General features: G+C 46.1%; 1 protein-coding gene and 1 long non-coding RNA gene across 4 annotated transcripts in view; one reads left to right on the top strand and one right to left on the bottom strand.

Annotated features, from left to right (window-relative positions):
• The window catches only part of ERBB4 (erb-b2 receptor tyrosine kinase 4), a 538439-nt gene that overhangs the window by 388889 nt on the left and 126609 nt on the right, over positions 1 to 22941 (bottom strand). The gene's annotated exons all lie outside the window — the stretch shown is intronic.
• Positions 14351 to 16929, top strand: LOC110399649. Its single transcript, XR_002439322.1, has 3 exons — positions 14351 to 14836; positions 15791 to 15888; positions 16044 to 16929. It is a non-coding gene; the product is annotated as an uncharacterized LOC110399649 (long non-coding RNA).

Genomic DNA, 22941 nt, shown 5'->3' with positions numbered 1-22941 from the left:
CATTTAACACAACACAGAGTGTCTCCAGGCTGGTCTCCTACAGACATAAAAAGAGAGTGATTGGTGCTGGAAAAGACTGCAAATTTGGTAAAGACCAATAAAGTATGCTGTGGTCAAGAAGGCCAGACTGTGACCCCAGATCACTTCAAACAGATGCTGTGTGACAAACTTATCAGGCCAACGGCTTACCTAATCCAGAATTTCGTCTGCAGATATCTTTGAAGTTTCTGGAGACAGCCAATACATGAAGTGAACAAAAATGAGATCACTTGGAACTGGTGGCCCATAAGCAGCCTATGATTAATGAAGTGAGCAGGTTGCTTATACCCTGGATGGGGAGTTAGTCACAGAGACATTCCTCTAGTGAAACTTAGGCCCAGTGAGTTATGCATTTATAGGGATGTGATTTTAAAAATTTGTGTTCTTAGAAATCAAAGAAATCTCATCATCCATCTTACATGCTACCCACCAGAACAAATTATTCTTGTAACAACCAGGAAAGTCTTACTTCTGTACATTAGTACTAACTTGGACACAAGAAGAATAATTCATTTGCCGATAAGCTCACACTTATGCTTTTCTTTCACCTGAAGGGCTGCTTGTGTATGGTCTTAACAAAAACATGCGCACGCAGCCATGCGCACCAAAGAGCTGTATGCAATATTCACAGTAGTACCATGTGCACATAGCGATGTACAGGTAAACCCTGCGGAAGAGCAGGAGGTTACTCTAAGTTGCTTTGATTGTTTAAACAAGGTCTGAATGAGGGAAAAAAAAGGAAAAGATCTAAGCTTTACATTTCTGATTTCCAGTCTGTCCTACTCTTCCTTTTTTTCTAAACAGATTTAAGATTCATTCCTGCCCAGCTTTGTCCTGGAAGACTGAGGTCAATAGTTACTTACGAATAAAAAAGCATCCTCTACCCAACATGCACCGTGTGACAAGAAAAAGCATTTCCAATGCAGGCTTACAAACAAAACACCCCTAGCACAAGCGTGCCTATTCCCCCCAGCAGAGCACTGCATATTCTGCAGCCTGTGCTCAGCTGCATGCCCCGTGCAGCCCGGACCACTGCCTCGCCTGGTGAGAGCCCGCTGCTAATGAGGAAATCCATAACCCTCCCACAACAGATGCTGAGAAATAGTCTTTCTTGATATATAATGGTGTATTGATTTTTAATTTAAAAATATGCAAACATGACATTTGCAATAGCAAATCTCCATGCACAAAAGCTGTATTTTCGGACTTTTCAATCTGTATCAAGTTTCGCAAGCACTTGCCATCAATACGTAGGCAAAAGAAACCCATCTCTAAACGTGGGGGCTTGCTAGCATCTAAAAATAGTACTCGCTATGGATTTCTCCCCGAATAAAAAACACTCTCACATAAAAAGCTGATATCAACAAACGTGTGTAATGAACTTGTCAAACCACAAGGTTAATTTCATACCACGGTGATAAAGTTGTTACAGATGGGGCAACGCCTCTACCTCAACTTGAGGATAACATTTCCTCTTCTAAGACAGAATCTAATAGCATTGCTCAGGCTCCCGCCCCTCCTGCTGGATGTTCGCCTCCAGTAGGGAGTGCTTTTTCTTCTTTTTAAGGGTGATGGTGGAAATTCCAAAGCGGATTTGTCATTGGTAAGAATGAGACTAAAGAAAAATATTTTTTGCACCTGTAAAAATAATTCATATGACTGACTCACTGAAAAACTGGGAAAAATAATAATCACCCCATTCATTTCTGGAATAGAACCTTAAAACTGGAGAGGAGGGAGGGTGAAGGGGAGAACAGAGAGATCACTGGCATCAGCAATGTACTCTCAGTGAAAGACATAATTCCTGCCATGTCGTACAGCACAGCCTATGTCCACTGCAAAGATGCACCAAATCAGGAAAGATAAATTAGAGGCTCCCATGAATGGATGGGGAGAAACTGGGGCTTTATTCAAGTTGCAGGCAGGTAGAAATGTCTTATCCCCACAAAGCACCAACCACTGCTATCAACTTGAAAAGCAAGCTAGGTAGCTATTTTTACCTGCATTCTCGATAAATCCCATAATACACGCTTGGGAAACCACGGAGGAAATACCCATTAATTCAATTTGTTAAATTATATCTTGATTTCTTCTGAACAATCATTATTGGTTCAGAGACACCTGGGGGAAAAGCAGCGAGTCCTCACCATCACCTTGCAGTGCAGAGGCAAACACTCCTCTGAGTTTGCTGTTGGAGTCCCCTTAGATCGCTATGCTACAGAGCCTTTCCACCAATGCACACAGATTTACCTACACAGTGGCAGACACCTCTGCCCTATGGAGAGCAGGAGAGCACGAGCTGACCATTGTGGTTACAAAGAGAAATGTCATAAACCACTGTAACTGGGCTGGTTTTCCAGCACCACAGTGGCTCCAGTGGGGACAGGACGGGGTGAATAAAACGCAAACCCATACAGGGCAGTCCAAAATAACAGCACTCAGAGCTGCCTACCCAGGAAACCTTGCCTGTAATATTGTTGCTTTTTGAGCACACTGCTTGTGGGCAAAAACCTGCAAGAGGTGACTGCGTTACTGACAAAATGCTGAAATACAGAAGAAGGGAAGAGATAACCATAGGGGACATCTGCAGCTGGGATAAACTGGCATGGCTCTACTGGCTTCAGCAGAGTGACATCCATTTGCACCAGCTGAGCAGCACCGCCATACATTTATTTTTCCATTCTTTGCTAATGTACTTAAAATATCTTTTTGGAATCAATGTCCTGTAATAAAATACCATCCCAAGAGTGCACATGCTGAATGTCAAGGAGAGGAAAAAAGACATCTTGCATAGACTTATTCCATATTCATAATCATTCTCTTAATTTTTAAGCAATTCAGAAGAAAAAATATGCTGAATATTTCTAACGATGTACCCTATAATCTTACAACATATTTAGAATAGGAAATTAAAGCGGAGCTAAACTACCAATTGTGTCAGCAAAAACAGCCTTTCATGGCAAAATGACAATTTTCTGTCTTTGAAAGCTGCCTTTTCCAGTTAAAAAAAAAAAATCACGCAGGAATGAAAAGTGTTTTGCCCTTTTATTGTGCAAACCAGCAAAAATACATTCTTCCCTGCAAGAGCTTTTCCAAATCAAATATGTATTTTTTACTGTAACTCTCCCAGAGATCAGTCATTTGGTGGTAAAAGATTAAAAAAACAGCATTTAACTCAACAAAGGCAAATAATCAAGCTATCACCATTCCGAAAAGCTACAGGTTCATCCAAATATTCGGTGGGTTTATTTTTACCTTTTTCTAGATGCCCTCACTGCGTGCAATTTGACCCCATCACGTAAAGTGGCACAAGTCCACCAGACTTCAGCACAGATCATGTGTTTGTAAGTCCCTGTCCCTCCCCACAAGGAATGTTTAAGGACTTCTGTAAATGCTGTAAAGTAAAAGGTACCAGCACGGCACAAGGACATAAAACGGAGCATCAGTCTACACAACACGATAAAGCTTTAATTCTCACATTTGCCCCACACTTCCTATGGAATCGCAAACATTTCAGTACAAATGCTCAGGCCTTTACTGTCCAGCAGGGCATTCTGTTCTCTTTTTTGTTCAAGACACTTTGAGTTATTCTGTATGAACCCAGGCGCCAGACTCTCAGTGCGAAATGCAAGCGTGCAGCTTGGTAGGACAAGTTCCCCAAATCACATCTGTACAGCCACGTATTTAAATGATTATCACTTTGGCCTCATTACGCTCTCATTTATATCCTAGCACGCTGTCTAAATCACAGTGCCTGGTAACAGCTCTGCACACATTGGGCCAGAGGTTTTAATACAGAGCCTTTATTCAAGAAGCAAACAGAGCAGGCAGCTACTCCTGCTGCACAGCTGCAGTAGGCTCCTGCAAGACCCGAGCAAATCTTCTACCCAAGCTGTGAGTCAGTGGAAATGCAGAGCAGCCTGATAAAGCCAAGGTATAAATATAAATAAAATGATCTTCAAATGCTGTCTCAGCACCAGAGGTCAAAATATCGGGGAAGGGGGAGCCCAAGCCTCTTTCTAAGGAATAACAAGTAAAGAAAAGGTACAAAAAGCACTTGGATCTTGCTGTCCTGCCAAGGCCGCAGCGATGAGCTGCATGGTGGTGGGAGAGCACCCGGCTGGCCCAAGGGGCGAGGTGTGCCGGTGATGAGTAGCTGCCTGTATGTGGCCCAGAATAAGATGCAAACCCATTAAGGAAGCAGTAGCGGGGGGCTCCCCTGCACACTGCATGCTAAGGATGAAAACCAAAGTGCCCAGCTCTTCCCTTCCGCCTCCAGCCCAGAGTTTCAAGGTAAATCAAAGTGCCCCACTTTGGGAAACGGTGACCTCTTGCTCTTTATTTTGGGCTAGCGGTTTGGCAGCCACGTCTGTCTCGTGCCAGCACTATTCCTGTGCCCAATGGGTGAAGCACAAAGGGAACAAATAAGCTTTGAACCTGGCTCTACATACGTTTCCCTTAGCTTCATTCAAGGATTGGGAGGTCAGACCGTAACAAAAGGAGGCATTTCTTTGCCGGGCTGGCATTTACTCCTGGCCTTTATCACCATGTAATGAACCGCGATTGAGACTCCACAGCGTTACATGGGTCCTGAGCACACACAACACCTGAACTGCTAGAAAACATAAGAAACAGCAACATCACTTTGTCACTTGGGATGTGCTCTGCTCCCTGCGTTTTTCTCAGCTCCAGGCTCGCGTGGATGGGATGGGCACGTGAGCCTTGTCTGCTCTGCCAGTTGCATTTCAGGATTCAGACACCAGAAACACTAGAGCACCAGACAACATGAAAAGAAAAGCAGTTCTATACCGTTCTGTCAATACACAAATCCCAAATTTATTTTAATAACTTACTTAGGACTGTAACACGCTGTGGGGGGTAAGTTGCATGAAGGGAAAAAAGCATCATCTCCAAGTCATATAAGTGAGATTTAGTATCAATTTCCATCTATTAAACTACTAAATTCTGCATAAAATAAAATAAGGTTGGAGAACCCAGACCCAGACTGACTGGTGGCTTCTCCTGGAAAAAACATTAGGGTGACACCAAACAGTTTAATAAAATGCAGTGCTTATGATGCCTCGGCAACACTAAACAAAAAAATAATAATAAAAAAGCCACTACACTGACATCAGATTGGGAGGAGGGAAACCTGCCAGCACCATGTTCACACTGACACCCATCACCCAGCCAAGGATCCACCTGCAGCTCTGCACAAACTGTCAGCTTCCCCCAGCCTCCTGCACTGCTGACTCCGTACAGATGATGCTGGCTGTGCTGCAGCAGCAGGAACATAGCCTCCATAACCTCCTTCTGCCACCCAGCCAAGCACTACATCTACCAGCACTGCCTGTAAAGGACCCTGAGGTTCAAGAGCAGCTCCTGGTGAGTATGCAGATAATACAAGAACACATCTGCAATTACGATAAGCCAAACCAGAGGCAGGAGAGCACTCTATTTTCCAGGTCTCTTGCTTGACCCAGGCAAGCCCCATTGTTCCTGCCTATCTTCCCCATACCTGACAAATCCCCAGCCTCTGGGTTCGCACAGGTTATTCAAACACTTAATTCCACATGCACACGCTGCACACATGAAAACACTCATTACTCCTTTGCTCAGATGGCAAAAGGAGTTTTCTGCTCTATCAGATGGCAGTTGTGACAATTAAACTAGCTGCACCATGCTCGAGCCACCTCCCCACGCTGCAAAGTTTCAGAGTCTGTTCTGCTGAACATCTGCACTTAAAGGAGATTTTCTGCTGATTGGATTATAACGTAAGTGAAAATTCATGCGCATTAATGATAAAATCCATTATTAGAGGTAAAGATAAATGTATAGTCATTGGACATATTAGTAACTAACTTTTAAATGCAGATTATTTCTCTGAAAGAAAAGACAGAAATAATCCTCTCTAAGCCTGCTTCATTTTAAAGACTTGCTGCCAACAGCTAGATCTGCTTGCTTGCACTCCTGATGCGCTGTAAAACCTTGCAGCCTGTGATGCCCCCTCTGTGAGCACGTCGCTTCACTGCAGCCAGGAGCCTGTCCCCAGGCACCCACTCCTGGGCGGTGAAGGACAAGAAGGTGGTGGTGGGTGCCACGTCCCAGCTACCCACATACCCCCGCCCAGCAGGAGGCCGCTGGGAAGATGTACAGCCCAGAGCTGGGTGCAGCAGTGCCCTTCAGTCCTGCTCCAGCACCAGGGATAGGTGACACCAAAAAGGCCCTCATGTGGCACCACAGCCATCCTGCCCTCAAAAGTCCAGTAAAAAGCTTTAATAACATCTCTGCAAACAACTTATCTCACTTATCCTTGGATTTGCGCTCTCTACCACGGTCAAGCAACAGCGTGAATAAATTTGCTGTCTGTCAGGCAGCGTCAGAGATATGAATAAAGCATTACAAGGCAGATCTTTGAACTGTGCTCTGCTTCACCATCGCGGTGCCCTTCCTACCACAGCAGTAGCAGAAATCCCTATTCATCACACTGGGAAGTGCTTTTGATGTTGGCTGGAGATGGAAGAGAGCATGTGCAGACCTATAGATTATTGGCCAGTCTATAACAAACCCCACATGAAAGATGACTGCCTGCAGCCCTGCACACGGTGGTACAGGATAATCAGCAGCAAGAGCCACAGCAATGAGACACCCTGTCCTCTGAAACTGTCCTGCCCAAAGGAGAGCAAGAAAGGTTTGGTGTTTCCCTGTCAGGGCACACCAACAATAGGAAGCTGCGTCACCGCACCATGATGAGATGCTGAGGTTTTGGTTTATGGTACATTCAGAGCAGGAGGGAGCCCACAAACAGAGTCACTCCAAACAAAACATTACAATCAAGCACACAAGTGTGAACTTCAGTCTTTTTCTCCCCCTTTTCTTTAATCTCATCCTGTAATACCATGCGCACACATTCACTGGCTCAGGGCAATAGGATTGCCCACAGGAGCAGCAGCCACAGATGCTGGTTTCTTATTTAGACCAGGTTTTCTCCAGGGCCTCTGTCCTTCAGACACACGGAGCACGTGAGCAGTGCCCTTGATCTCTGGGAGCCACTCACATACTTAAAGATGCACGAATGCTTCGGAGCTGGCAGAGACGTGAACAGGCATAGGGCAAGCATTTAAAAGAGGAGAAAACCAGTTAGTTAATATATTACTTGTTAACTGATCCTTCAGTTCAAAACAACAAGGTGGGTGATTTAACTCGGACAGTAACAAGAAAAAATGCACTGAGGGTCGAGGCCCCCAGCCCTTCCATTCCCAGGGACTGCCAGGAACAAGGCACACACCCGACTCACAGCAGGGTGCTTCATACCCAATGGGATTGGCCTTCTATTCCTCCAGTTACCCCTGGAACTAAAAGCAAGTCTCCAGAAATCTGCCTGATTTCTGGCAGTGAGCAGCGCTTTCCCAGCAGTGAACTCAGTTACTCTCCATACAGGAATTTTCCTTAAGGATGTCCCATCGCACCTCTGTCTGAATTATGAGAGGAAACATCTGACCACATCCGCAACCCAAAACCATGGGGCAGGTGCCCCGGAATCATTTACTTCATACACACATGCACAAGGATGTATGCGCGTATAAGCTAGAGTTTCTCTTGGCTTGTTTTATACATTTGATGTTTACATTTTCCTATTTCCTTGTGATTTACTGTTTTTTCAAAGCTGAGAATCTCATAAATCACACAGTTTCCAAAGTTTGGGTTTTAAAAATGCAAAACAACACAACATTGACTTTAAGATGAAATAAAACACCAGCTGGAGTTGGGGGAATCTACAGATACTCGGCATCTGAATATTAGGCCTGGTGCTTTGGAACGACAATGCAGCAGCTTACACAGTACTTCTGCAGTTAAAAAAGAGGTCCCGTGGCATCCTGGAAATAATTTACAAAGAAAAAAAGCAGGCATTCTGCATTCATGGCTCTTTAAAGTGACAGAAACTTTCATCATCCCAGCATCCAAACCTGCTTTCTGCAGAGAGCTGGTGAAATGATGATGCCAGCTCAGCTCCTGGGATGAGAAGGACCATAAACCCTCTTCCTAAGAGCCAGACTCCCTAGCATGCAATACAAGCACCTCCGACAGTCCATACTTCTCCATGGTCAGCCCTGGTTTAATGGCACCTTTGACAAGCTGAAAGGTTTTCCAGAAGGAAGGGAGTGGTGAGATAAATGACCCCACCGGCATCCATTATCTAAAAATACAAGCATGCACCAGCCACTGGGGGAAATGGTAACAAAATGCTATTGAGATTAAAGCCATGAACTCTTCAAGACGCTGTTTTGCTGCCAGAAAAATGGGAAGGAGCACAGTGCACCATTATTCGGCCGCTTGCTGATCCTCCAAGCACGAGCAGCCCGGCCTTGCAGGGAGCAGACAGGGAGCCTCCACCGAGTCCTCCCTCATCTCCCAGCTGCATGGCGCTGGAGGGCACAGGCCTTCATGCCTGTGCAAAGGGCAGGGACTCATCCTTCACACCAACACATCTGCAGCCCAGGGAGCAGCCATGTTTCACCCACTGCGTGGCAAAGGGAACAGGCACCTACAGCACTAATGGGGTAACACAGCAGTACTGGGCACAGCCGAGAAATAGACTCATAGGATCATTTAGGTTGGAAAAGATCCTCAAGATCATCTAGTCCAACCACCAAACCTACCAAGGCTACAATAAATCATGTCTTTAAGTGCCATAGCCACACATCTCTTAAATACCCCCAGAGACGGCGACCCCACCACTTCCCTGGGCAGCCCCTTCCAATGCCTCACCAACATCTTCATGAAAAAATTCTTACAATCCAATCTAAATCTCCCCTTAATGAGACTTCTCTTCTTGAATGTTGCTCAGCATTCACAGAAAAAGGGCAGTGAATAATCTCCTTGTTGCTTCTTCTTTGGGGCTTTCCGGCTACAGAGTTCTCTTGGCAGGGGGTAAAGGTAGCAGGAGCACACAGGATTTGCTGAACAGAGCAATAACGTCTGGCAATTTTTTTATTTTTTTTTATGTTTAAACAGAGAGAATAACTGCAGTGACTCCCTTACTACTTGCCCCTGTGACTGAAGGGCTAGAACTCTGCTCCTCTCATTCCTTCAGTTAAATAAAATGCCACTTAAGGGTAATAAAATCTGGCTGTTGCGCACACAGTCTCGGTGACTGATTGCCAAGTATGAAAGCATAATTCCTAGTCTTAAACAGCCAATTTCAGTTTGTAAAAAGCACTGCCAACAATAACCAGAAAGTTTAGATTTTAGAGCAAGTACTCTTGGCAATTATTTGTGATAATCGTGTCTCAAGCTGGTGCAATTTCATAAACAAGGAGATCTCATGCAGAGCAAAGAATAACGCTTTTTTTTAATACCTCTCATGCAAAGCGAGTAAAGAATTACAAGGCACCTCTGTGGGCTACACTAAGCAAAGACTACACAAAGATGTAATACCTGGGATTTAACCGAGTGCCTTTTGGGGGAGTTACGTGTAAGGCTCTAGTAACAAACTTTAAGGGCACGAGAGCTTTGTTTGCTGGGGGTCAGACCTTCTGTAAGACCTAGACAATGGAAGAACTGCATAAGCTTCTCAAGGATACACAAGCAAAACTTGCAGAAATATAGGTCAACCAGAGGTATTCTTAGTCAACCATACATTTCAAGGTTGAACCCACAGCAAGAGCCTACGGACCATTCATCAGCATGCAATCCTCCCCTGCTCAATGTGCGACCCTATTCCCTCTCCTTGATCCCACATTTTAGCTTAGCTGCTAAAGATGCAGGAAAGCACCAAGGAAATCCCCAGTTGTGCTGAGCATCCAGCCAGGTCTCCTAGGTCATTTCCCAATGGCTTGAGGTGCCACGACCTCGTCCTGAAGTCCCAGAGGTGCTGAAAGGTAGGGCACACATAGCAGATCAACACAACCCATCTTGATTGGACCGGTGCTGCACGACTGACTGAGCTTTTCTGCTCTGCTTCAACACTTATTTTCCATTTTACTGCTTCACTGAAATAAAGGAGGTGGCCTCACACACAAGTCCTTTTGCTGCTTACTCTGTCCCCAAGGGACCAAGTATTTTTCCACACATCTTTAAAGTAATGCTAATTACATTATACACAGCAGCAAATGTACACAGGGGATGACAGTGTATCTTTTAATTACGTATTATTATGACTTCCACTGTTTCTTGTCCTCATTCTCTTCAGAGGAGGAGGTGGCATCTGCCCTCCCGCTGTGCCATGGCAGATGAGTCCCCAGATGCGATCCCCACCAGGAACCTTCTCAAACCTGCTAGTGGGCATGACCTCTGTGCTGCTCTTTTAAAGAAGTTATCCAACACTAACATCAAACAGCCCATTCCACCTTAAAAAAGCTTCCTGGGGTGGCTGGCTGTGAGACCATGGTGCTGCAACAGGACAATCTGTAACCCTGCGCCCCTCAGCCATCAGCAGTCACACATGAAAAACATGCCCCACCTTGACAAACTGTGCACTGAGCTCACAGCAGGCATCCCCGCTCCTCCCTGTTGAGCCCACCATTCCTCATCCAGCTGATGATGCCTTTAATCCATAAGCATATTTACTTCTCTGGCATTTAGTTGTAAGCACAACTTAAAGGATATTCAATACAGCTAATAACTGAATTCTATAAATCCCACAGTGAATGTCTGTAGTCATAGATAAATTATATATGATCATAACAATTTATTTATGCATGCACATATGCAAACACAACTTTTCCAGGGATTACTTCTCTAATTCTGTTATAAAACTGGAGAGTATCTCTCCTCCATCATTGCTTCTTGAAGTTTATTAAACTAAATGCCTCCAAGATGTCATGAGAATGGGTAATAAAACCAAATGAATATAAATGTTTCTTAAAAAGAAAAAAAAAAATCAGAATACTTCCCCCCTTTCAGCATCATTTCTGAGCGTCCACAGTGGAACCCAGTGTCACCCCGGGGAGACAGGGAAGAGCAGCCACTACAGCAGAGCAGGGCAAGTGGTACAACCAAGCTTTGCGATGACACAGTGACAGTGTGGCTTGCAAAGTGCATGGATACAGGCAGGTGGTAACATTTTAGGGGCTCTCAGATACCTTACTTGGTTTCACTGCAGACAGGCACAGGTCTCCTAGGGGTTCTGGGTCACGTTTACGAGTGCTTGGCCAGTGCCTGGGGCAGCCCAAAGTGTCTAGCAGGCAACAGGAGCCTACTGTAGCTTCTTCAGGCTCTCCACACCCAAAAAATCAGACGTCCAAGGTTGCTCAGATTTCTGCAACAATGGTTCCCATAGCTAGGAATCTCCAAAACCCAATAGTAAGCCCGTTGTTCCTTCCTGGCAGCATCTCAGTGACACTACTACTGCTATTAAGCAGAACTGCATACCGTATTTTACCAATACAATGACACCAGCTGTGGGGACGGGGAAAGGCCTTCTTCTAACGGTGCACTTCTTGCAGGAGGGTGAGCCAGTCCTAAGCTGTATTTCTACTCTTACCCTTCACACTGCAACAACAGCACAACACAAGAACGCTTCTTCACTGTTCAGCTCCTTGGTATATAGAAGCTTGAAAACAAGCTCTCTATACAATTTATTTGAAACAGTTAGTGTATGGACTACAGACAAAATAGGGTGGTGAGCTGCTAGAACAGGGTGCCCAGAGAGGTTGTGGATGCCCTGTCCCTGGAGGTGTTCAAGGCCAGGTTGGATGGGGCCCTGGGCAGCCTGGTCTAGTATTACATGTGGAGGTTGACGGCCCTGCCTGCAGCAGGGGGGTTGGAGCTTGATGATCCTTGAGGTCCCTTCCAACCCAAGCTATTCTATGATGCTATGATCATAGTTACAAAGAAATCTGCAATAACAAAGGGCCAAGCTCAACTATCACAACTACGCTTGAGCCAAGCAAGAAAAACACCCCTCTTCCAAGGAAATAATTGTCTATGCTCCTTAATCAAGGCATGTTTCTGCACAAGTCTATTGCCCAGTGCTGGACAATGAGCACCGTAAGGCTGACAATACTGCTACAGTGGGAGTGTTAGGCTCAGCAAATCCAACTCAGTATATCTCATCCAGGTCTGAGGAACACAAGTGATTTTCAGAAACAAAGTTCTCCCAAGCCAGCCTACCTCCCTCGGCAGTCTGTGTGCACGCAACGTGTAATTCAACTTGAGACTGGCATGCTCAGATTGCTTAGCAGAGGTTGATCTGACTTTGTTGCAGGGCTGTTCTTGAATTAGTGGGAACGTATGAAGAACATGCAGAGCACATAATTATCCAACATTCACTGGAAATATTAAAACAAGTTAATAGAAATCAATTTACATTTTTACATTTTAGAGAAAAACACTAGATAAGTTTATCTTCCTACTAGGTGTAACATAAAGGGAATCAAGCTTGTATGTAACTTACTTAGCATCTCTCCAGCTTTGAACAACAAACTCTAAGGTAGCCTGTGCAGCAAGCTCTGTCGGATCTAACTGATAGTAACAAAAGCGACAGCATGCAAGGTGCCTTAACGCAAGCTGGTGCTCAGCCTCCCTTCTCACTTGCAATATGCACACAGAGTTTGGGGGTAGGAGAGCCTGTTACCGCAAAATACATTCAGAGCTAAAAGGAGATGGCAGCACTCCACACTGTAGTCTGATTGCATTAGACTGAGCACAGCAGAAGAAATAAATATTTAGACAGGGTAGATGGCACCCTGAACACACTGAGGTGTCAGTTCTGATCTCCAGCAGCTGAAAAGCACCCTCCTCTTCCTTTCCCGCGTTCACGTGAAGCTCGCCACCTCTTGCTGCCTCATCCAGATGGTGCATGGGGTGTTCCTAGACAGCCCGAGCCACAGCCAGTCTGCCATGTTATTTCTGTCTCTCTGCGCTGGCTCATCTATCAATGCCACTGCATCTACTGCAGCACGCGCTCCCTCTCTGCTGCTGTTTACAATTAAAGAAAGAAAAAAAAAAAATCTCCAACCCCAAATTAGAATTGTGCTTCAGCTGCACAGTACATAATTAAGAAATTTGGGAGCTTGCAACTTCCCAGGAGGTAGTGGACTTAATTAAAATTAAAGCATTTCATTTGAAGAGGGTGGTGCGACCCTCTTTCTGCCAGACTTGAGGCCCATGGAAACCTCTCACTGGTAGCTATGTAAACCCAGAGTATTAGGATAAACGTTTTCATATGTAAATTGAGCAAGCATTCCTCAACGCCCTGCCTACAGAGCCGCTTCACTGCTTCTCCCATGCAGTTGTGCCCAGCCAACAACAAAAGGCAACCTGTATTTATAGGGCACTGGCCTGGCATCCAAGAAATCTGCATGCAAAATACTCAGCTTTGCCAAATGTCAGCAATGTGATGTGGGCAGGTCAAACACTGCTCTGCCTTATAGTTCCCCCACCAGGAAAAATTGAAACAATTTGCTCTTCTCTCCCACTTCACCAATACAGAACCATACTTTTCAGAACAGGGGTGGGCTCCAATTACACAGAAACCAGCAGCAAATGAGGTAGGCATTCTCTTGTCTTTCTTGCGCCATCTCACACAATGGAAAGGGCAAATAAATGCAGTGGACCTGGTGCTCTGTCCTCTCCTCCTGCTCCTCGGGTTGCCACAAACCCAATTCACACTGTGTAGGGCAGCATGCAGGCCTGGTTGCTTTCTGGCACGTTGGGAGGCAGCAAGGGGATTTGTCGAGCGGGATGTGAGGCCCCACGGTCCCGTTTGACCCAATTACAGCTGCTGACAGCAGAAGGAGGGAAGGAAAGTTAAGCTGCAATTTGCAACAGCAGAGCTTGTGGTGGATCCAAACTAATTGCCCACCATTAACTGTAATTGGTGCGCATTCTCCAGTGCAGGCATAGTCTGTTTTTATTTTAAAAGGAGAAGCAACCACAGCTACAAGGGGTGAACCAGCCTTGAAACAAGCACTTTCCCTACGGTAACATCAGTCTGGGCAAGCACAGTGGCCTCCCCAGTGCCAGCCACACTTCCACCTCCGCTAACCATGGAGAAGGCTTCTTCGTCAACAGCAGAAGATAGTGCAGGAAGTTGTGCCTCCTAAAAACGCTGACTTTGCCTGGGAAACCAACAGCTAAGCTGCTAAGTACACTGTCCATCAATGCAGGTGAAGCCCAGAGCACGTTAAAGCAGTGAATAGCCTAAGAAAGCAGTGGAGATAAATGGCCAAGTAATGAGGTAATGTCTCACACTACTGGACTTGATAAAATATATAAAAAAAAAATCACAGGCTGCAAAGGAGGCTAGCAAGGCACACTGGCAAAGATTTTCACAAGGAATCTTGCCTGCTTGAATGTGACACAGCCCAGAATGGAAGGTGACAGCACAAAGGGAGGAAAAATTATCAGTGACACAACCTGAGGTTGTGGTTGCCGAGCTCCTGTTCTGACATCCAAAAAAGCACTGGCCCACAACAGTGAACTAAGACAACTTAATTGCTGTTTCAGGATAATTACTGTTTGTTGCTGTTCCTCCTTCCATATGCATTAGCCCATATGAGCCATTTAGATTCCCGTTTGCAGCCTCCTGGGCTCTCTAGCATTGCCCCATTACAGTTTAGCTACAACAGGGTCATCTCAGAAATTGTGGCAAAATAACAGGATCAGCCAGCGCTGGAAACACCCAGTATCCATAATAATATCTTCCATGCAGCTCCTGACTGTCACTCAACTTTCTTGGCAACCACTCAAGTGTTCTCACAATTCAGCAACTGCTATACAAGGGACTAAAGCTCTACAGTAGAAAGCAGAAAAAAAATTAATATCTTTGGAAAAGACTGTATTCAAGTTAAACGTAAGTGCTCTAAGTATCAAGAATGAAAAAAAAAACCACAACATGGCTTGGAAAAGTCAAAAAAAAAACACCAAAACCTTCTAAGAGAAGCAAAGTCTTTTCCTAAATTAGGAGTGTCAGCTGACATCTGCATTGCAGACGACACCAAGCTGGCAGGAAGTGTCGATCTGCCTGGGGGTAGAGAGGCCCTACAGAGAGATCTGGATCTCTGGGCTGATGCCAATGGGCTGAGGTTCAACAAGACCAAGTGCTGGGTCCTGCACTTTGGCCGCAACAACCCCAGGCAATGCTACAGGCTTGAGGCAGAGTGGCTGGAAGGTTGTGTGGAGGAAACGGACCTGGGGGTACCTGGCTTGTATCAGAAACAGCGTTGCCAGTAGGAGTAGGGAAGTCATTGTCCCTCTGTACTCAGCCCTGGTGAGGCCCCACCTCAAGTACTGTGTCCAGTTTTGGGCCCCTCACTGCAAGAAAGACATTGAGGCCCTGGAGCGTGTTCAGAGGAGGGCGACAAAGCTGGTGAGGGGTCTGGAGCACAGGCCTTATGAGGAGCGGCTGAGGGAGCTGGGATTGTTCAGTCTGGAGAAGAGGAGGCTCAGGGGAGACCTTATCGCTCTCTATAACTACCTGAAGGGAGGCTGTAGTGAGCTGGGGGTCAGCCTCTTCTCTCTTGTAACTAGTGACAGGACAAGGGGGAAATGGCCTCAAGTTGCGCCAGGGGAGATTTAGGCTGGACATTAGGAAATACTACTTTTCTGAAAGAGTGGTCAGGCGCTGGGATGGGCTGACTAGGGAGGTGGTTTGAGTCACTGTCTGTGGAGGTGTTCAAGAAACATTTAGATATAGTGTTGAGAAACATGGTTTAATGGGGTTATTGGTGGTAGGTGGATGGTTGGAGTGGATGATCTTGTAGGTCTTTTCCAACCTAGCTAACTCTATGATTCTATGATCTTGCAGAGCTGATTGAAGGAACTCATGGTTCATGCCTGTTTCCCAGTAGCAACGGCATGATGCTACCAGCCAGGGTATTTGTCCTTCACGAAAGTACCACAGCTGTGAGTAACCTGATCAGTTCTGTCCTCCAGGACATGGAGTGCTTACTGCTTGCTTTCTGCACTCACGTACCCTCTGCATCATGGTTTGGAGGCAGGATGAAAGGCTGGATAGACCCGTAGGTTTGACACACCTCCACTGTTCTGTCTCCATGCAGGTCAGCACCATCAGAGGTGCTGGAGCGATGAGCGGTCTGCAGTCAGCATATCCAAAGCTGTTCCTTTCTGCAACTATTCACCATCACAGAACACACCACTACAGAAATATGGAAGATCCATTTCCTGTAGGAAAATAATAAAGCCTTCTCTTTACCAACAAATTCTAATTAACTACTCAAGAGAAACAGACTGGATGAAAGGAGATCTCCGCTCAGGAATTAAGTCTTCACATTCCAGGGCACACAGAACAGAGGACTGCAAGGTATGCATCTTTTCCCAGAAGATCTACCAAAAGAAAATAATAGTGTCCTTGGCAGTGACTGCCCAGACTGACTGATGGCCTGAATCCTTTGCCCCATGATAAACACACAGCAGCTCCTTTTAAGCTACTTTTGCACCAAGAAAGCTCTAACAACCAATACTGCCAAAGCCCCTCTGCACACAACCCACCAGGGAAGACCTCCTCCAGGAAGGGTCAGCTCTCTCCCCAGAACTGAAATCCAGCCCAGCAGGGAGCACTCAGCTCTGGCTTCCCACCAGCTCACTCATTGCCCGTTTCATCACCCACAGACTGTCTTGTACCCATTCTGCAGACACAGTGCCACTCCCCTAGCTGGGCTGCAAAGAGTTATCTGACAGTCCAGGCTCTCTCACCATTCATGACTTGGGACTGTCACCCACTGTTGTCCAAAGACATTGAGAGAAGTACCGTTTCTGCCTAATCTGGGCCGTGACTGAAGTTGTCAGGAATTGAGACAGATTCTCCATCTCCGTTGTCACGGTAGGCATCTTAAGATTGTATGGGAAAGAGACTATGCATAAATCCACAAAATATTAGTGGAAGAAAATAAAATAAAACAGGCTAATTTGTGCTAATAAAATCATTCAAACAAAGCAGATAGCTGTCAGTTGCTCGTTTAAAAAGATCCAATTAAAGGTGTCAATTTTTCATTTGCAGTATTTTGATTGTAACTGTGTGCACTGGCACCTGAATTTAAGCAAGGATGAAACCATTTACTTTGCCACATTTGTGTGCGAGAAAAAAAGAAAACCTTAAGCTTTCTTTCTTTCAGTCTATTCCTCCTCAACTAAGCACTTACAAGTGTTTCAAAACACTGAAGTCCTCTTCAGTCCTGTTAAGTCCATTCATTCGGTGACGTTCCCAAGATTTTGGTGTGAATGCTTTTCCTGCACTGCATTCTACTTTTGATGGGTCACACAACACAGAAACCACCTGAGAAGAGGTTCCCAAGGCACTGCTAAGCATAGGTGTGGGAAGTAAGGCTGTTCTGCAGCAGGGACCATTCATATCTGCATTTTCATGTGCTTACCTCAAGTAAGGTGTCTTCACGGATATTTTACCTTTCAAATTTGAAATGAGCTCGAATCACAAAGCAAGTTGTCTGACAAGGCCAAGTCTTCCATTTCTGCCTCAAAGCACTTCACATAAAGCAAATTTGACAAAACGACAAAAGGAAATCTGAAACTCATCCCCCTGGTACATCATGGATGAGAGGAACGTTCAAGGACGAACTGCTGACAAAAAAGCACCATTCCACATGGTGTTGGGCTGCCAATTTCAATAGTTTCCAGCACAACCTCTGCGGGGCTGCTGGAGCAGCTTTTGAAGCTCCCAAGCCAGAGGGAAGCCTGGATGAATACCTGAGCATAGGACAGGGATTGACCTCTTGCCTAGGGCCCACTTGAGCTCTCCAGCTCCAGCTGCCTTGCTCACCCAGCTCTTTGCCTCCTCTGAGGCACTGCAGCCGGCACGTCTTCCCACAGGGCTACAGGCAGGTTAAAGAGCAAGAGACAAATCACTAACTAGTATTAATCCCCCTTATCTGCTTATAATTAGGAGAGTTTGCTTTAGAAAGATAAAGAGTTACACTCAGCACAGCTAGACCTAAGATCTGGTACCTCAGACAAGAAGCTTGGTCTTGATGATCAAAATCCCTGAAATGTAAGGACAGAGCAGCAAGACAGAAATGCAAAACCTGGCCAGGGGCTCATTTACAAGGGCGCTTACTTCCGTTCACCAGCAGCCTCAATTAGCCTGTGGGCTGGGGGGATGTCTTCAGAGAGCAGATTGTTTTATCACCGCCTCCAAAGGAACACAATTAAAAGAGTTCAGGGTATCTTTGCCACAGAGGGAGCATCAAGTCCAATGTGAGATTTGCAGGGAAGGCAGGCGCATCATCTATTTCCCCTGAGAGAAAATGATGCTTGCTGACAGGCTGATAAACCCACCAAGATCTGATCCTGCTAGTCACATGGCAGGGCCAAACAAATCTCCTCATCATTTCCTACAGCTGCGCAACAGGTGAAGCAATGTCAGGTAAAGATTAAAAGAAGAAATTAACTCCCTGGCACTATAGGAGCTGAAGGCCCCAGCGTTTAGGAAGTCTTTGAAACATATTTCCCCACCCTGGTCCTTAAAACCTTAAATCCCTCCCAAGAAGTAAGCTCTGAAACACCACACGTGAATTCACAAGCCAGAGAAAGTCAACACATGCAAAGCAAAACAAAAACCAAACATGCAGCTCTGTGGAGGGAGATGTGTCATTGATTGGATACGATTTTTCACAGTGCTGCCTTGACAGCAATGATCTTGGGAGCACATTCAAAGCTCTAGGCTGCCTGCTCCAATGGAGGTGGAGCTCATTCCCCTGGTAGGTTTTCACCTGCAGAAACAGTATTTCTGCTGCTGTAGGTTTTGACATTTACAGAGCAGCTCAGAGGGCTGCTGCCCACCTGCACCGAGGGCGCTCAGGTTTGGTCTCTATTTACACCTCTACCTCAGGCTGAAAAACAAAGATGTTGGCCTACAGGATGGTCCACAGAACACCAGCAACCACCACACCAACAGCCCTGTCCCCTCTGCACAGCTATGAGGCACCAACCACAGCACGAGCATTTCTGCGCCAGATGAGATGCAAAAATCCATCCATGCATCACCCAAATACCAATCACAAATTCTGCCTGTGATGTCGAGTAAATTGCCTGGACTTCAAATTGGATAGTAGGAAAAAATTCTTGTCTGAAAGAGCAGTAAGGCACTGGCAAAGACTGCCCAGGGAGTGGTGGGGTCACTGTCCATGGAGGTGTTCCAGAATAGTGGGGTGTGGCATTAGGGGATGCAGTAAGTAGGCATGGTGGGAGTAGGCTGAGAGGTGTACAAGATGATCTTTGTGATCTTTTCCAACCTTAATGATTCTGCAGTTCTATGACTTGGGACACTGAGTTTTTTGGTTCACCTTCTTATCAGTGTGTTTGGCGATACAGCCTGCCATCTCCTGTGCTGGGAGCTCACAGCTTGGTTAGGGTGCTTGCACGTTGTTTATAAAATCAATAACATGTTGTAGTTTGAAGTCTGAGCATTCATCTTACAGAATTCCCAAAATCCACCCTTGATTTGCTAAGCTGTCAGGTTTGCAAACCCTACAGATAGGCAGCACAGTCGCTTTAGTCCATCATTAGCCATTCATTTTCAGGGCTTGGATCTGCAGCGAAGAGGAAACCTAGCCACAGGCTGTCAGATGCCTGCTCTGCAAGGAGCAGCAAGTGTTTATTTAATTTCTTGTACAGACCCCTGCAGCAAGCACACCTTGTCAGAAAGGAGCCCCTGTAATGCAAGTCGTGTGCTTGCTCTATTACAGTCTGTTTGGAAGATGACACTGTCAGTTTCCAAGGAACCAAATTATCCGTGAAGGCTGAAAGCCAGGCCCTGCAGCTCGGCTGGAAGGGCTGGGGCTGAAGCACTTGGCAGGGGAAGCTGGATGCATCTGCACTTTGCTCAGGCTCCCCAGATTTTTCATAGTGGGCCTGCTGGGCGACGGGACACAGCCACCTCTGGCACGCTGCCAGGGAAGGCCATGCATTTGGCTAGCCCATCAACTACAAGAAGGAAAAAGACTCTCCTCCTCCCTTAATGCAGGCCCCACAGACTCCTTCCCAAGAATCTGGCCAGCCTTTTAATCCTTACGCCCAGTGCTTCGAGGCAACGCAGCACACAACTAATAAAAAAAAAATGTTTCAATTAACTTTTTACGACTTCTTGAAAACCATCTGTGTAATTCTGCAGCATTTCCTTTTAATCCCACTGATAGAATTATGTTCATCTGCCTGAAACCCTGCATTTGTTGTGACGATCACAAGACCTCATTTGGTGGACGTCATGGCTCATTACCTGTTTTTAATAGTGGGCCAATGCTTAGTGCTGCAGCAGCCACTTTCATGCAAGGGCTGGGAGCAGCCCCAGCCCTGCAGCCCTCCCACACTCCTGCAGCACTGGAGGGGGAGGGAAGGAGGGCTTTTTGCTGGTACAGGTGCTCTTTTGAAACCCAATCAAAGGGCAGGTTGTAGGAGATGTGTCCACCTGCTGCTCCAGGAGACACTCTACACATGGCTAAATAGCAGGGACAGCAAAAGCACTGCACTGAACCCAGCCTCTGCTGTCAGAAGGAGTTACAGGACCAACGCAGGCTTCAGGCAGTGCTGCCTGTCCCTGGGCTTCACAGGCAGTTTGTCAGAGCCGCTGACACCCTCTGATCGGCCTCCTGATATCTCGCTATCTGCCTGTCAGAGGAAATACCAGGATGAGTTCTTCAACTGTCTGTCTCCCTACTTGTATAACTGCACTGCCTCGCAGGGGCCTACCCACAAACAATTAGGCAGTTGTTCCTGCTCTGTGTAAACCTTTGAAATGGAGATTTTTTTGAGAAAGTGAGGTGTTTGGGTTTGGCGTGTTTTATTTTTTCCCCTCTTTCTACAAATCCAAATGCTGTCTGAATGGCACATCATAAAAATCAGCGATAAAAAATTCATAACAACCCCTCCAGGCTACGGGAGCGGCTGCTTATTGTATTTACTGAGCTGCTGCCTGGGTGCCCAAAGCCTGATTTCACACCAATCCACTCATTAAACATCTAGATCATTGCTGCACAGATTAGGGCGAAATGCAGACAGCAGTGCTGGATCTGTCCGCAGAGATCGTGGCACAACGGAAACAAGAGCCCTATGGATTTTTCGTTAACAGAATCCCGCTTTCAGCAATACTAAGGAGCATCTCTCTCTGCCCCAGCTGCTCTGCTCCGCCAGGTTTTGCTGCTTGGACCCTCTGCCCAAAGCGCAGCCCGCAGGTGCCACCTGAGCCAACACAGCACCAGCCTCTCCTCAGTCCACAACCACATTTATTCAGCAGCTGAGCTGAGCAGTTTCGCTTCCTAAAGAGGAAGGACTCCGCACTGAAAGGTGAGAACTGTGTAGCTTCCCCTGTATGCGTTTTCTCCATCCTAATGAACTTTTGCAGCAAAGGCTGCAGCTAACATCAGGGATAGCAATTACTCAAAATCATGATCTGATAGAGAGAGATTATCACTCAGAAATGGCTTGTTCAAAAGGAAGCATCTAATACCTAGACTAAAAAAAACACAACACCCTGGAAAACATTTCAGAACATATCCTATGCTTAAATTGGTGTGGTAAGAAGGGAAAAAAACAGCTTCAGCTTCAAACTCCTCAGTTAGAGGTACTAAGGGTGTCAAAGGTTCGGCTTTTATTTTTATGTGCACAATTTTCAGCTTTTCCAGTGTAGAGCTTTTGGTTGAGGTTGGGTTTTTGAGATTTTGTTGTTATTTTTTTTTTAAACTCCTCTGTTGTTGCTGCCTAGGAAACCACAGACAACGTAACAAAAACTAACTTGGCCACTGCGTTTACAGAGAGAATTGAAGCTTCTTACATCCAAGGACCACCAGAAATCCGTATGGAGACTGCAAACCATAACCACCTCAACAGCAGAAAGGGGCCTACATGCTAAAAAGCAAGAAGGGCCGATAAAATGAGATACATCCAGAGCATATTTTTTCCTAAAAAGGCCCAGTTTTCATTTGGAAGCCCAAAGAATTGTTTTCAGTATGATGCGACGCCCACAGCCAATGGCTCTGAGTTGTCCATGCCTCACACCCTTGCAGCACCAGACAGTCTGCAGAGCCACTTCCATGCAGCATCCACCCACCTCGGTAGCACCTTCAAGCCTCCATTCCTGCAACAGTCCTCGAACTCACTGTTGTATCGTTCCTCCTGCGAGGACGTAAGGCCGCTTGTTCTCCTTTGGTAATGCCGGCCCAGGAACGTTTGACAACTTTCTCAAAACGCCAGACCTATCCCTCCAGCTTCTAAGCCTGAACACAGCAAAAAATTGCCAGGAGCAGACCCACCCAGGCTCAAGCATCTAAATGTGCTGAGGACTGAGTACACAGTGCCCAAGACATAGGCCCACCTGGCCTGACCTAATGACATATGCCTTTGCTTGTAGAGAAGAGAGTGGAGAAAGGGAACTGTTATTTCCATCCAGCAGTACAGGGATGCCAGCTCAGGGCTCTCTTGTGTCTTGTATACCCCATTCATACACACACATAGCCATAAACTCCTTCCTCAAAAAGCTTTCACTCTCACTATGGGACTAATGGGCTCGATATGAAAAGATGAGTCCCCTGAATGCAAACCTGCTGCATCAGGCATTAGCAGCGACCCCTGCAATATAGTCCGACACAGAGACAATGCAACAGAAGTCTCCTGCCATAAAAAGACATAGATCAACCAACATTTCAAAGAGCGCAATAGAAGCAGCATGATGATCCAGGTTTCCTAGAAACCCAGAAGTACTTCACAGGAACCCCAGAGCCACAATGTCCACAATCTTCCAGCAGGCTACCCAAGTACCCGCAGCCCCACTGCTGCGCACAAAGGGGGCTGGCAGCCAGGCCGGACCACTGCAGAGCCTCATTCTACAGCTCCTGTCCTCCTGGTAAGGCTGCAGCTACTGGCCTGAAAAGAGTAAAAAGGGACACTGCACACCTCGTCTCACCACCCTTTACCCCAGCAAAACCTCTCCAA

The sequence above is a fragment of the Numida meleagris genome, chromosome 5 (genome assembly GCF_002078875.1).
Source record: "Numida meleagris isolate 19003 breed g44 Domestic line chromosome 5, NumMel1.0, whole genome shotgun sequence".
Lineage (NCBI taxonomy): Eukaryota > Metazoa > Chordata > Aves > Galliformes > Numididae > Numida > Numida meleagris.
Note: the sequence above shows the minus strand (reverse complement) of the source record. Positions and strands in the feature narration are given on the sequence as shown.